General features: G+C 47.6%; 1 protein-coding gene across 5 annotated transcripts in view; it reads right to left on the bottom strand.

Annotated features, from left to right (window-relative positions):
• Nucleotides 1–7,525, bottom strand: part of ATXN1 (ataxin 1) — a 406,270-nt gene extending 398,745 nt beyond the window's left edge. For 2 of the 5 annotated variants that reach the window (XM_041772102.1, XM_041772098.1), the window contains exon 1: nt 7,015–7,518. The gene's annotated coding sequence lies outside the window, so the exon portion shown is untranslated. Of the gene's footprint in view, nt 1–149; nt 4,076–5,751; nt 5,956–7,014 lie in introns of those variants that run through there. The other 3 variants (XR_005990381.1, XM_041772101.1, XM_041772103.1) reach the window with 3 other exon arrangements.
• Between the last annotated feature and the right edge of the window lie 5,126 nt (nt 7,526–12,651).

The raw sequence follows: 12,651 nt of genomic DNA, 5'->3' as shown, positions 1-12,651 counted from the left end.
GTACATGGCAACACATCTCGGTAGTCATGATTATTTTCATCCATACACACTCACTATTTTTAAGAGCACAGCCCAGCTGGAAAGGAAAATAATTTCAATTGCTTTCCAACACTTTTCAAAGTCATGAATAGTAGCCAAAGCATTCTTACTTCTAACGAATCCATTCACCAAGTATATACAGAAGCATCTACTGCATGCCTGGGACTGATAGGCAAAAGGAGTGTGTTTTGTAATCCTTGGTTTCTCCGCATGTAATCTGTGAGTACAGAGAAAGTAGGGAAGCTGTTCCAGACTGTAACGTCTTTGAAGTCCTTGGAAGACTCCACTAAGTCTATCCTTCCACGAGGAAGCTCGTTGAGTTACAAATGTAAATGGTGGCCAAGTTAGAGAAGCTCACAAAATTCTATTTGCCCTTACACGGTGGCTGTTTTCCTATTTTGATCTAGTAATTTCTCAGAGGAAGCATCCAAATACAGGATAATCATTTCTGAACAAGGTGCAGGTACCGTGGATTTGCAGACAGCACTTGCTTTATGAGCTAACAGTTGAGTGTTTGCTTGTATATCTATGTGTGCACACAGTGCTATTTACATATCACCTGGCAGATAAGGTTTTACAGAGTCCAAATTACAGTCTCCTCCTATTCTGCTGAAGTGTACAGAACAGTCAAACATGATGCAAATGCTGTAAAATATTAATTTACTTTCACACTGGTATGCCTACTTATTTCAAAAGTATTTGTGTTGCTACACCAATTACAGTAATTAAGAGAGTTAACATAACTTACTGTTCCATCAGAGGGAAGAAACACAAGAGTAAAAGGAAGGCAGAGTGGAAGCATTGCAAAAACATGCAAACAAAATACAAAAAAGAAAAAAAAAACCCACAAAAAAACCCCATTGTAGCCTATAGAATGTTGTCTACAACATATACACTAAAAATAGAATACTTAATATTTTAAAAGCACAGTGAACTACATAACACAATTCCATTTATAGCGGAAGATTACTAACATAGATGGTCTAAGTAACACCGATGTGGTAGTAAAGAGGAAATAATATATAAATAAATACAGTAGATAATATAAATAACTCGAGGAGAGTAGGCCAAAGCTAAGGGTGCAGTAAAAGCCACTGTGCCAAACACAGTGACAGAAGAATACATTTTCTTCGCATGTTAGAAGATAAATTGCTGATAGGTTAGCAGCTAAGACGATGATTACTAAAAACTTCTGCTAAATAACTCCCTCAAAGTGTGTCATGTGGAAAAAAAAAAAAAAGAGTTCCTCTTAGCCTGAATCAAAACAGCATAATCAGGGGAACCTCTGCCCCCTTAAGTTAATTCTGATTACACTACAATGAATTTTCTGAAAAGTTCATTTTCAGGTAGGATACCATTTTTGCTTACATTATGGCAATTACCATTGCATTTTCATTACTCCACAAATGGTATGCATTAAAAGTCATAGAAAAATCAATGAGACATTTCTGCTAACATCAAACATATCAAATAAAATATAATGCGTGTTGCTTTTTTGTCTGTAATGGTTCTAAACGTGTTTCAGTACATTCGGGATGGTAACATGTACTACAAACATTTATAGCACACTAGCGTGGAAAGTTCGTATGCATAAGGATTACAAAATATATCACTACACTGATGAAGACAGAATACATAAATTATGAAATAGGAAAAAAAGATGCTTAAAACCATCTCCGCAAATAAAGATGATTCACCTAAATCTTATTACGCCTATAATTTTAAGCATTTATATATATATTTTTCAGAACCTTGATCCACTTACAACTCTCTCAGCCAACATTTAAAAATATTCTCTAAAACAGCATTCAGTTATGCTCATTACTATATCATCTCTTAAAGACATGTTGAATGAGTATTTTATTAAACTGAATTAAATGAAACTAAAATTTGAACAGCATAATTGAAAACTATAAGATTCATTCTTAAACAGGGGCAGTCCTGTAAGGAATGCCCTAGGCCAGAAATTATTATCTCTACCAAGATTTCTACAATGTATTATTCTCAATGCTTTTACAAAATAAGGAGGGCCTGCTTCTGGTAACTTTGGAAGCGTAACCAGAACTAAATCTGTTCTTTGAAGTAGTTAGGCTTGTACCTATCTAAATCGCTCACGCAAGTCAATCATTCAAATTACTGAATAATTCCAAAACTAAAAAGTCATGGAAATCAAATTATTTATGTCCACCCTGAAAATGATGTCCACCCTGCAACGACATCTCTTGCACCGTGTCACATTAGTAAGCAAGCATTTGTTTCAGAGTCTAAGCTGTGTGTTACTGCCCACAACTAGAGTTGAAAGAATTAACATTCACTCCTACACTAATTTCCAGGGTTTTGATAAAATATGTTTATTGACTAACTTCTAATAGGAAACAAAATGAGCCGCTGTCATCATGTGTTAGTCATCAGAAACTGTCACTCAAGGTAAGTGGCAAAAGTAAAATCCACTTGACATTTCACAATGGAAAAAAAAATAAAGGCATGCTACATAAAAGGAATGTGAGTCTGTAATGACAACAAATACAGAAGTCACAGAAATGTGTTTACTAATGTTAATAATCTCTTAAGGCTGGCCTTTCCCAGGACTCACAGACAATGAAATGTAAGGCCATCTACAGGCACTCGACATAATCTGATGGCTAAAGAGTTTTTCTTGAATTTCTCCCTAAAAGACAATTTAGAAGCTCTGGAGCCTAGTTATAATATTCCTGACAAGGCATCACTTCCGTAACCCAAACCCTCGTAAAACGAAATTCGGAGGGGAAAATACTGACTTTCACAGTTTCCAATCAAGTACATTTTTCATACTCATTTTAGTATCCAAAAATAAATATTCATGTCTTACTGCAAGAAATTTTCTGTATGTTGCACAATATAATCCGGGACCTCCAAAATGTGTAAAACTTAAACTTCTAAAAATAAAATAAAATAAAATAAAATAAAACTTAAACTTCTCTGCCTTATTTCATACCCTTGCCTCCCATCTATTTACCTCCTAGGAAAAAAAAAAAAAAAAAAAAGCTTCTCTTAACCACAGCAGCACTAGATCTGAACAGGCCACAATCAAGTTACCAACCACATAAACTAAATGGTAGAAAGTCATAAACCCCCTGTGGGGAAGGAATCCTAGTCCCAGGGCAAGAAAGGATTTACCAATTTAGCTCTGGGGCTGTAAAAACTGAAAACTGACAGGCAGGATCACAACCAAATCAAGACATTATTATTCTCAATTACTTTCTCTTGCAAATATCAGGGTTATTAAAATACTCCCCCTCAGGTGGATCCCTGTGCAACACAAAGCTTCAGCAAACGAAGCTACCCACTTTTCTCTCCTTGCTATTTTTTTGGCAACAATATTATTTTTCTTCGCCTGGTGGCTTTAAGGAGGTGGTGTCCTAACGCAAAGAGTAGACTGCTCCCGGCTCTACAAATTATTAAGTGCTCATTAAATTACATCTCAAAATACAGTACAAGTTGTTTATTGTGTAAAAGCACCACTCACTGTCAGTCTACTAGCTATAGGCCTCTACCACCTCTCACCTGAGAGAAAAATCTTTGAACTTACTACTAACAGAGTGAGGATCAGGAATGGCCAAGAGGTCCAAATTAAAAATGTACACATGCAGAGTGGCTCCTCCAGTCCGTCCTATTTTTCGTTGTAAGAATGCCTATTGTAACGGTACAGTTTTGAAATGTGGCAATGGGGACAGGCTTCCTAAATAAATCACTTCCACCACCCAGTGAACGCTTTAGAAAACCGGCCCTTGACTACTGGCAACACAGGTTCTCAGGGATGGGTGCTTTCGCCCTTGAAGGGGTTAAGCGTCCGCCAGGCCAAAGGCCCCAGACTGCAAAAGAAATGTTGCTTTCCTAAGCTCAAAGGTTTCTAACAAGTACCAAATACTTGTTGATCTGTTCACCACCAACATCAGCAGGATTGCCAGGCTCCGCTCACTGTGTGGGGAGAGAGGCATTTACCGGCTGCATCCAGCAAGAACCCCTGGCTGGTCTCCTTTAGAAAAGTTTAGTAGCTTGGAAGTGTCATTGGGCATCCTCTCCACCCTCCCCTATCCACCCTCCCCCTTTCCCCTCAATCCCCTCCCCCACCACCCCCATGACTGAAAGGAGACACAACCCAAGGAGTGAACTCTCTCCTCTGGCTTGAGCAGCACAAATACTGTGCATAAAACACTTGGAGTAGTCCAGGCACAAGACAAACCCACCTGAATGGACGGAGGAACACTGTCTGTTGCCATGGCAGCCTGATCTAATTACAGGAGTGATCAGGGCCAGAGTAAGTGCAGGGAAAGCCTACACCACTGACACTATCTACAGGATGAGAAGGACAGGCAGCCAGGGAGGGTTCGGGGGAGCCCTCCACCCTCTGCTGTCCATGGAAGGTGGCTTCCAAGCCCGTTTGTCTGTGGAGCTGCTAAAATACTGACTGAGGCACGCACACTTGGAGGACAATCAGAGGAGATTAAATGCCACAGCGTTAGCTGTTATGGTGCAATCCCTTTCTAAGAGTTCATGTGCAGGATTTTCTCAACCTTCTCTTTGGTGGTGGTTTCCTCAGGCACAAGCTTCACTCCACCAAAAAAAAAAAAAAAAGTCCAAGTATCAAACTACAAATAAACCACAGGGTGGGCTCACAGGGGCTTCTAGGAAGGAACAGCAGGGCTCCTCAGAAACCCAAACAGAAATGGCTTAGCTAACTAACACTATTGAAAAAGTAACTGGCTCTGCCTAAAAATAACCATCAAGTAACTACCCACTGCTCTGTGCGATATGTACCGACAATGTTTAAATATTAAGAGCAGGCTGCATTACAAAACACAAATGTCATTGAGATGTGACTACTCGATTGCCAAAGGAGAGCTTATTTGCATATACACATTCCCGTGCCTGCGCCGAGGGACACGCAGGGAGCCTGCCACTCTAGGGCGGTAGTTTTTATTCTGCGGGTGCAAGGGGGTCGTCTAATTCTGCTGATCGTATCCTGCGGATCTCGCAGGGAAGCTAAGAATCTCTTCGGGGACAGAACCAGTTTGGAGGAGTCCCTTACTGCACAGCATACGGTAAACAAAATAAAAATAGCTTCCCGTTCTCGTTAGCCACATCGCGCATTATATAACCAGCTTCCGACTGGCTCTTTTTTTTTTCCCCCCCTTACTACTCTTCAGCAATTTCCCAATCTCCCGAAGTATTTATATTACCCTCTTATCTGCAGGATTATATACTAAGAAAGCACAACAAAACAGAACAGCCACAGGGCTGAACCGAACCCCACGGTCCCTGGAAACTGATTTTTTTGTTGTTGTTGCTGCTGCTGCTGCTGTGCTCTGGCAAGATCTCCACCACCACCCTACTTCCACCCCCCACGGAGGTCCTTTTGCTCGGTCTCCCTAGAAAACCTGAATTGCTGCACCGCTTCCAGGCAGCCCCCTACGTGGTCTGAAATAAAATGAAAGCACAAGCCCCGGAGTTTCGGAAGGCGGCGGGAGGGCGGGGGGCCCGGGAGGGGTCGGGGCGCCGCGGAGTCAGCCAAGGGGCCGGCGAGGGCCGCTGCCCCCCGCGCCCGCCCCGGCGCCCCCCGCCCCGCGCGCGCGCACACACGCGCACACACACACACGCGCGCGCACACACACACACACACACACACACGCGCGCGCACGCGCTCACTCACTCACACTCACGCCGCCGCCTCACCTCTCGCTCCGCCCGGCCGGCCCCTTCCCTGCCCCCGGCGGGACCGGCCTGCTCGCGGCGCTGGGACCACGTAGGAGGCGGCGGCCGCGGGAGTGGCGGAGTCTCCGGCCCGGCCCAGAGTGAGCGAGCAGCGGGGCTCCAGGGCGCATCCCAGTCCCCGCAGCGCCTCCTCCGCCGCCGCCGCCTCCTCCTTCCCCTCCTCCTGGCTTCATTCACCCTCCCAGCAGCCGCGCAGCCGCTCACTCCCGGCGCCGCTCCTCCGCTGCCGCCGCGGGCGCTGGCGGGGGCGCCGGCCCGGGCTGGGGCGCTCGCGGGCTCCGGGCTCCGGGCGGCGGCGGCTGCACATGATCAGGAAGCGGCCGCACCAACAGGGCGGCGGTGGCGGCGGCGGCGGCGGCGGCGGAGGAGGAGGAGGAGCAGGCGGCAGCAGGGCCGCCGCCGCCGCCGCCGCCGCTCCAGCCGCGCTCCCGGCACCCGCACGCCGGCGCCCCCCGCGCCCACCCCCCGCGCCCCCCGCGCCCCCACCGCCCGGCGCCCGGCTGCGCGCAGAGTCCCGGGCCGCAGCCACACGCCCGGCGAGGCCGGCCTCCGCGGGGGGACCCCCGCCCCGGGCTCAGAGGCCGGCGGCCCCCCGCGGGGGGCGGGGGGAGGCCCGGCCCCCTCCGGACCCACTGGCCCCGCCGCCCTCCCGGGGGACCGGGCTGCGCAGGGGGCGGCGGGACGCGAGGGCAGCGCGACCCCCGGCCGCCGCCGCCGCCGCCGCCGCCGCCTCCAGGGAGGGGGCCACGGGTCCCCGCACTCGCGGCCGCCCCGGCAGCCCCGCCGCTCCCCCCGCCCGCTCCCGCACCCCCAGCCCGGGCGCGCCCCCTCGCCTGGCGGGCGCCCACCGGCCCGCAGCCCCCCTGCCGTCCGTCCCTGCGCCCCGAGCGGGGGTGGCGGCCCGGGAGGCTGGAGCGGGAGCAGGTTGTATGTACACACGCACACACACACGCACACACACACACACACGCGCACACACACACACACGCACACACACACACGCACACACGCGCACACACACACACAACACGACGCGTCGCTTTCCTTCGCTCCTCTTCCAGCTGTTTTCTGTGCCGGCGACTGGGGTTTGGGGTTTGTTTGCTGGTTGTTGCTTTTGCCCCTCTCTGGAGAGCGGGGGCAGGGGCCAATTTTAATCTAGGTAAGGGGCGAAGGGGATGGGGGAGGGGGAGGAGAGAATCAGAGGAGAAAAAAATAGCCACTTACTGTAAAGTGTAAATGGATCTGGGGTTGCGTGGGGAAGGGGGGGCAGAGGGAGAGAAACAGTGTCTTGCGGCTGCTGTAGCTCTGGCGGCTGCTCCGCGGGGCTTGTTTTGTGGTCCCCCTGCAGTGAAACAGGTCCTGGACGGCTCCGCCACTGTAGTAGAAATGATGTCTGCGGTATACTCCGCTCTCTCCTCCTCCTCCTCCTCCCCGTCCTCCTCCTCCTCCTCCTCGTCCTCCTCCTCCTCCTCCTCGTCCTCCTCCTCCTCCTACCCCCCCGCTCCCCTCCCCTCCCTCCTCCCTCCGCCCGCCCGCCCGCCCTCCCTCGCGCTCTCTCGCGCTCGCTCGCTCGCTCGCTCCAGTATGTAAATGTGTAATAGAAGCCAAATATGGAGCAGTTGGCTGCCGCCGCCGCAGCTCAAGGATCCGACTTGGGGGTGGGGGGGCCCGCGGCGGGCGGCGGGCGGCGGGCGGCGGGCGGCTCGGAGCAGCGCGAGCGCACGGCGCGGCGGCCGGCCCGGCCCGCGCCCTTAACCCTTGGCTGCGCGCGGCCCGGGGAGGCGGCCCCCGGGAGGCGGCGCGCGGCCCGCGACCGGCTGGCGAGCGGGGGGCGGGGGGCGGGGGGGCGGGGGGGGCGCCTCCGGCCCGAGGGACGCTTCTTCCAGGTTTGGCAAAGGGGCGGGGAGCTGAAGCGATGAGGTAATTTCAGCGGTGACCGGCCGGTCCTCGCGCGCCTCCCCGGGTCCCTGCACCTAGTTGGAGGGGGACAGGGCGAGGACGGCGGGGTGCAGCTCGGGGCGGCCTGCAGGACGCTCCGGGGGGCGTCGGGCTCCGGCTCGCGGCTCGCAGGCGGCCGGAGACCCCCCGGCGGAGGGGAGGGGGCCCGGGGGTGATCCCGACGTGCCCTCGGTCCGGGGCGCGCCGAGAATCGTCTAAGGGGGCCGACTCGGATCGCCGTGCAGCGGCTTCAGCTCCTGACCCGGGCCCGCGGGGCTGCGGGATCGCCTCTGCGTGCGGCTCAGGAAAGTTTGCAGGGTCCCCGCGCCCGCACGTGCAGCGGCACCTTTCCTGCCTGCCGGAGCGGGTGCCCTCTCCTCCCCCCCACCCCCACCCCCACCCCCACCCCCACCCCCCACCCCGTTTCGCTTTCTGCAGGTCTGGAAATCCGCTCGGTAGCGCCCAGCCCCAGCCTCGGAAGACGACCCCGCGCTCTGCTCTCGCGGCTCATTCGGATCATTAATTTAATCGGAAATGAGGTAACCGGTGCAGGAGACACGGAAAGCAAACCCAGCATCAAATGGCAGTTCTCGGGGATCCACGCTGGGGAACTTCCTCCGCGCTCGGCCCCCCGCCCCGCCCCCTCCGCGCGTGCCGCCGCCAGGTGTTAGCTGGGTGGCGAGGAGCCTTCTGTCGAGGGGTGCACCTTGCCAACAGGTGTGGCACCTGGAGGAAGCGCAGTGACATCCGTGCTGGAGGGAGCTCAGTGCGGCGGGCGGGCGTGCTTGCTGCAGATGATTCTGGAAGACCAGTAGGTGTCGGGGCAGCGTTTGACCTGTTTCAGGTGCTCCGAACCGAGTGTCTGGAAACATGATCTCTGCCCATAAGTTTCTCTCTGGAAGCCACCACTCCTGACTGTAAGCCGCATGGGGAGAAACCTTTGGCTGAGTTTACTTATGACCTAACGGTTAGTCACCAACCGAAGCAGGATACAGAATCACCAAGAGAAATGTGTCAGCTTCTAAACAACTGGATTGTAGAGCCAACGTGCTGCAGAAATAAAAATAAGCGTGCTCACAGCTAGGAAGGTGTAGAGCCCCGGAAATAATCTTTTTTCCTCACATTTTGAAATACCATGCACATGCATACGTGGCTATTTAAATCAAACTACTACTGTTCACTCTTACTCGTTCCTACAACTTTTTTTTTTCTTTTTTCTTTCTTTCTTTCTTTTTTTTTTTTTTTTTTTTTCATTTAAAACGCAATGATTGTTACGGTTTAAATCCCAGGTTGCTCTAGAGTGACATTGTTGGTCTCATTACAGCCTCTAGTGGACAGTTAGAATCAGTTTCCTGAAAAGGCTCTTCCTGGTGTTGTGTTGTTGACAGGCATTATCAAGGTGAAGGCTAATATCTCAGAGCAGAACCCGGGTCCTGGCTCCTCCCCCTGCTCGCCAGAAAGGATCAGAGGCAGGCCTTTGGGCACCCAGAAGGCCTACGCTTTGCGCTGCAGGCATTATTATTATTATTATTATCATCACTGGCCTGCGAATGTTAATCAGAGAGCTTCTGCTCTTCATTTCAGTTTCAGACAGCCTTCACGAAAACTAACTTCATCTAAAATATTTTTGCAAGGGAGAACATTGGTGGCCATGTTTTTGGCTTAACTGCAATGTTTTTACTCTGCAGACTGCCCAATCCACCTCCACTCTATTTTTAGAGATTTTTACATTGAGAGAATTTCCAGCCAAAAACAGCTAATATTTTAATTATTACACTGACACAGGCAGTTAAGTTATTTTAACAACCTTAACCAAATTAAAACACATAATTCAGATTAGAGTGAGTCGATTAATTTAAATGTTCCCTTAAGGAAGCTAAATATGTATATTACCCAAAGAGTAAAAAACAATTAATAAGAAATGTGTCATTTACTTTCTTAGCCGTTAAGATTAAAGCCATAAAGCGCCATTAAAGTCTGTAACTATTCCTTCCTGCAAGGTCTCACGTAAACAGTATTCTCGTGATACAGTTTCATTACTTTTAGTACTGAGATGTCTTATTTTCAGATGGCAAAATATTAAATGTACAAATAACTGACACCGATCCTTTAAAAACAGGGCTTTCTCATGCAGATCAAAACTCAGTGAAAGGGCAGGGCTTTCGAAGAAGCCAGTAGGTAAATATGTAGTACTACCAGTCCTATTCATAAACCTGATATTGTATTCTTATGAGCATAAGGCAAATTTTAAAATGAAAGGAAATTGAGAAATAAGGCCTGCCTAGCCTTACTCCTAGTCTGTGTTCTGCATTGCTCAAACGCCACGGAAAATCATTTTTATCCTTTATATCTACCTCATTGTTTTGATAGTATCTAGTTTTGAGGGCTTTAAGTTGGCTATCAAGTATATATGATATCATATCTTTATGTATTACATCTTGCTTCTAAAAGCCTTATCTCCAGAGCAGCAGCAGCAGCAGCTGGGAGCTTTTTAGAAATTCAGAATGAGAGTTCCACTCCACACCTAGTGAATCACAATCTGCCTTTTAACCAGCACCCCTGGTGATTCCTGAGCACGCTGTAGTATGAAGAATGCAGTCCATACTACAGCGCTCTGCCTAGGTGAATTCGCCCACAGATGCAGAGCTTAATTTTTCTATGCATTCCCTTTTTATTCCCTCTCCCTTTAATTAATTTGTACTTTTTAATGAAACATGATTACATTTTATGCTTTGGTCAGATAGTACGGTCTTTCAGAAGAGCCCTGATTTCATGTACAAATCTGCATCTTCTTTGCCAAGTGGACACTCAGAGGAATGTCCTGGGGTCTTGAACGTGAAGGTTTTCTTCACGGCAGCAGAGGGAGCACAAGAGTGCTTAATAAAACAAGCGTACAAGCCCTCCAAATGGTAAGGGATTTTAAATTGTAGTCTGTGTTTTCACTGGAAGTAGCCTCTTACATAGTTCAAGACAAAACAAAGCAAAAACAAGCAGACACAAACAGCTTACCAGGTTATAAGAACTAAATAATTGAACAGATTGGAAGTTAAGTAAAATACAGATATACTTATTCAGAGTTTTAGACTTCATTTATTTTTAAGGTGGACTTCAAAAGTCATACTTGGAAACGATATTTTCTCCAGTCGAAAATAAAGAAAACAACATTTCACAATAGATGCAAATCAAACCATCATGCCGTATGCCTTAAACTTACACAGTGATGTATGCCAATTACTTTTCAGTAAAACTGGGGTGAAAAAAAGAACTCAAGATGGAATAAGGTCATTCTAAGAGTATCTCCTGTTTATCTTTAAAACATTGGGGTCAGTCAACCCAATGCATCAGATAAATCAGGTTGATTTGGAGTCAAATATGTTGGAGAAAGAATGTACACTTTTTACCAGGTTTTACTTTCACAGTAATGGGGGGGTGGCTTAACCTTAATATTTACAGTGGTGAGCATTTACATTTCAATTATATCGACATAGCATTTCACACTTTTCAGAGCCTTCTGTATAGCATCTTCAAACACTCCCAAGAGATGGGGAAGGCAATGGAGAGCCAAGCCTCAAAAAAGTTTTGCAACCGGCTGTGCTTTCATAGCATTGGGTCATTTAATTGCTATAATAATCCACTGAGATATTCAAAAATAAGGGATGGCATAGACATTAAAGATACAGTTGCGTGTTGCTTACAGTTTCAAAGATTTTCCCAAGGTACTAGATAGTGATTATTTACTAAGTGAATACTTAAATAAGAGACTTATGAATAGAGACTATGTCTTAATTCTCAAGCTGCTCTTTTATGTGTTTATCATTCATTTGCCAGGAGTTGAGTATTGTACATCTACAATAACTAGGCCCTGAGAATATAGGTGAGTAAGAAATCTCTATCTGCAGGGAATTCCCGCCAGAACAAATCTTATCTTTTTAAACCGTCCACGTTTACCATGATGGAACATAAAGACTCACAGTCAAGTGATCCAGCACCTCCCCAAATCATTATACTCATCAGACACAGGACCATGAGAATCCAATACTAGAATCATTGAAAATTTGGCAGGTAGGAGGGCAATTGTAGAAATCGCTGGCAAAATTTGACTTACAAGCCAATACTGATATTTCACATTTGTAAAACAAACAAAATGTAAAGATGTGCATTTTATCTGAATGCCTTTCCTATCAAAAGAATCACGAGTAAGTTTAAGTGGTAAACACTTATTTATTTTTTTCCTTTTTAAAAATTGTTTAAAAAAAAGATTTCCTCCTACGTTATAGAAAGACTTGCCAAGTTTCTGCCTGGAGTCATTTGTTATGGCTATGTAATAAATCCTGGAAAGCTCGAATTTTTAATGGAAACACTGACAGACCTTTAACCGTGCTATTATAGGAAGGGTGTTATCCTACATGTGTCATTTTAAAATCTGAGCAAATCAGAGCGTAGTGGCAAAACAAATAGACCTTCCTTAGCTTGCGCTCCCAAATAAAGCTGGGGAGGCCAGAAAAGTAAAATAAAATACAAAACAAAAGGGCAGATTGCTCACATAATAGACTCTGAGGTCAGCTCACCACACCCAAACTAAAGTCACTGGGCTCTATGCATAGCAGAGACTCTTAAAAATCCTGAATCATCTTTTTTGACCCTCCACCAAACTGTAACAAGACTGGCTTTTGGGCAATGAAAATGACATCACCAATAGTCAGGAGTGAAATTAAAGTCACTGTAGTCTACCAACAGTTTAGGATTTAACAGTACACACTTTGGGCAATTTTAAATGGGATTCTGTCTACAATTAGGAATCAAAACGAGTGCTCTAGGAGAGGTGGGCACTGTCCAATGAGGCTATTCAGCACTTGAACTGTGGTTAGTTCAAGCTGACATATGTTGTAAATCTAAAATATACCTTGGGTTTTAAAAACTTAG

The sequence above is a fragment of the Vulpes lagopus genome, chromosome 10 (genome assembly GCF_018345385.1).
Source record: "Vulpes lagopus strain Blue_001 chromosome 10, ASM1834538v1, whole genome shotgun sequence".
NCBI lineage: Eukaryota > Metazoa > Chordata > Mammalia > Carnivora > Canidae > Vulpes > Vulpes lagopus.
Note: the sequence above shows the minus strand (reverse complement) of the source record. Positions and strands in the feature narration are given on the sequence as shown.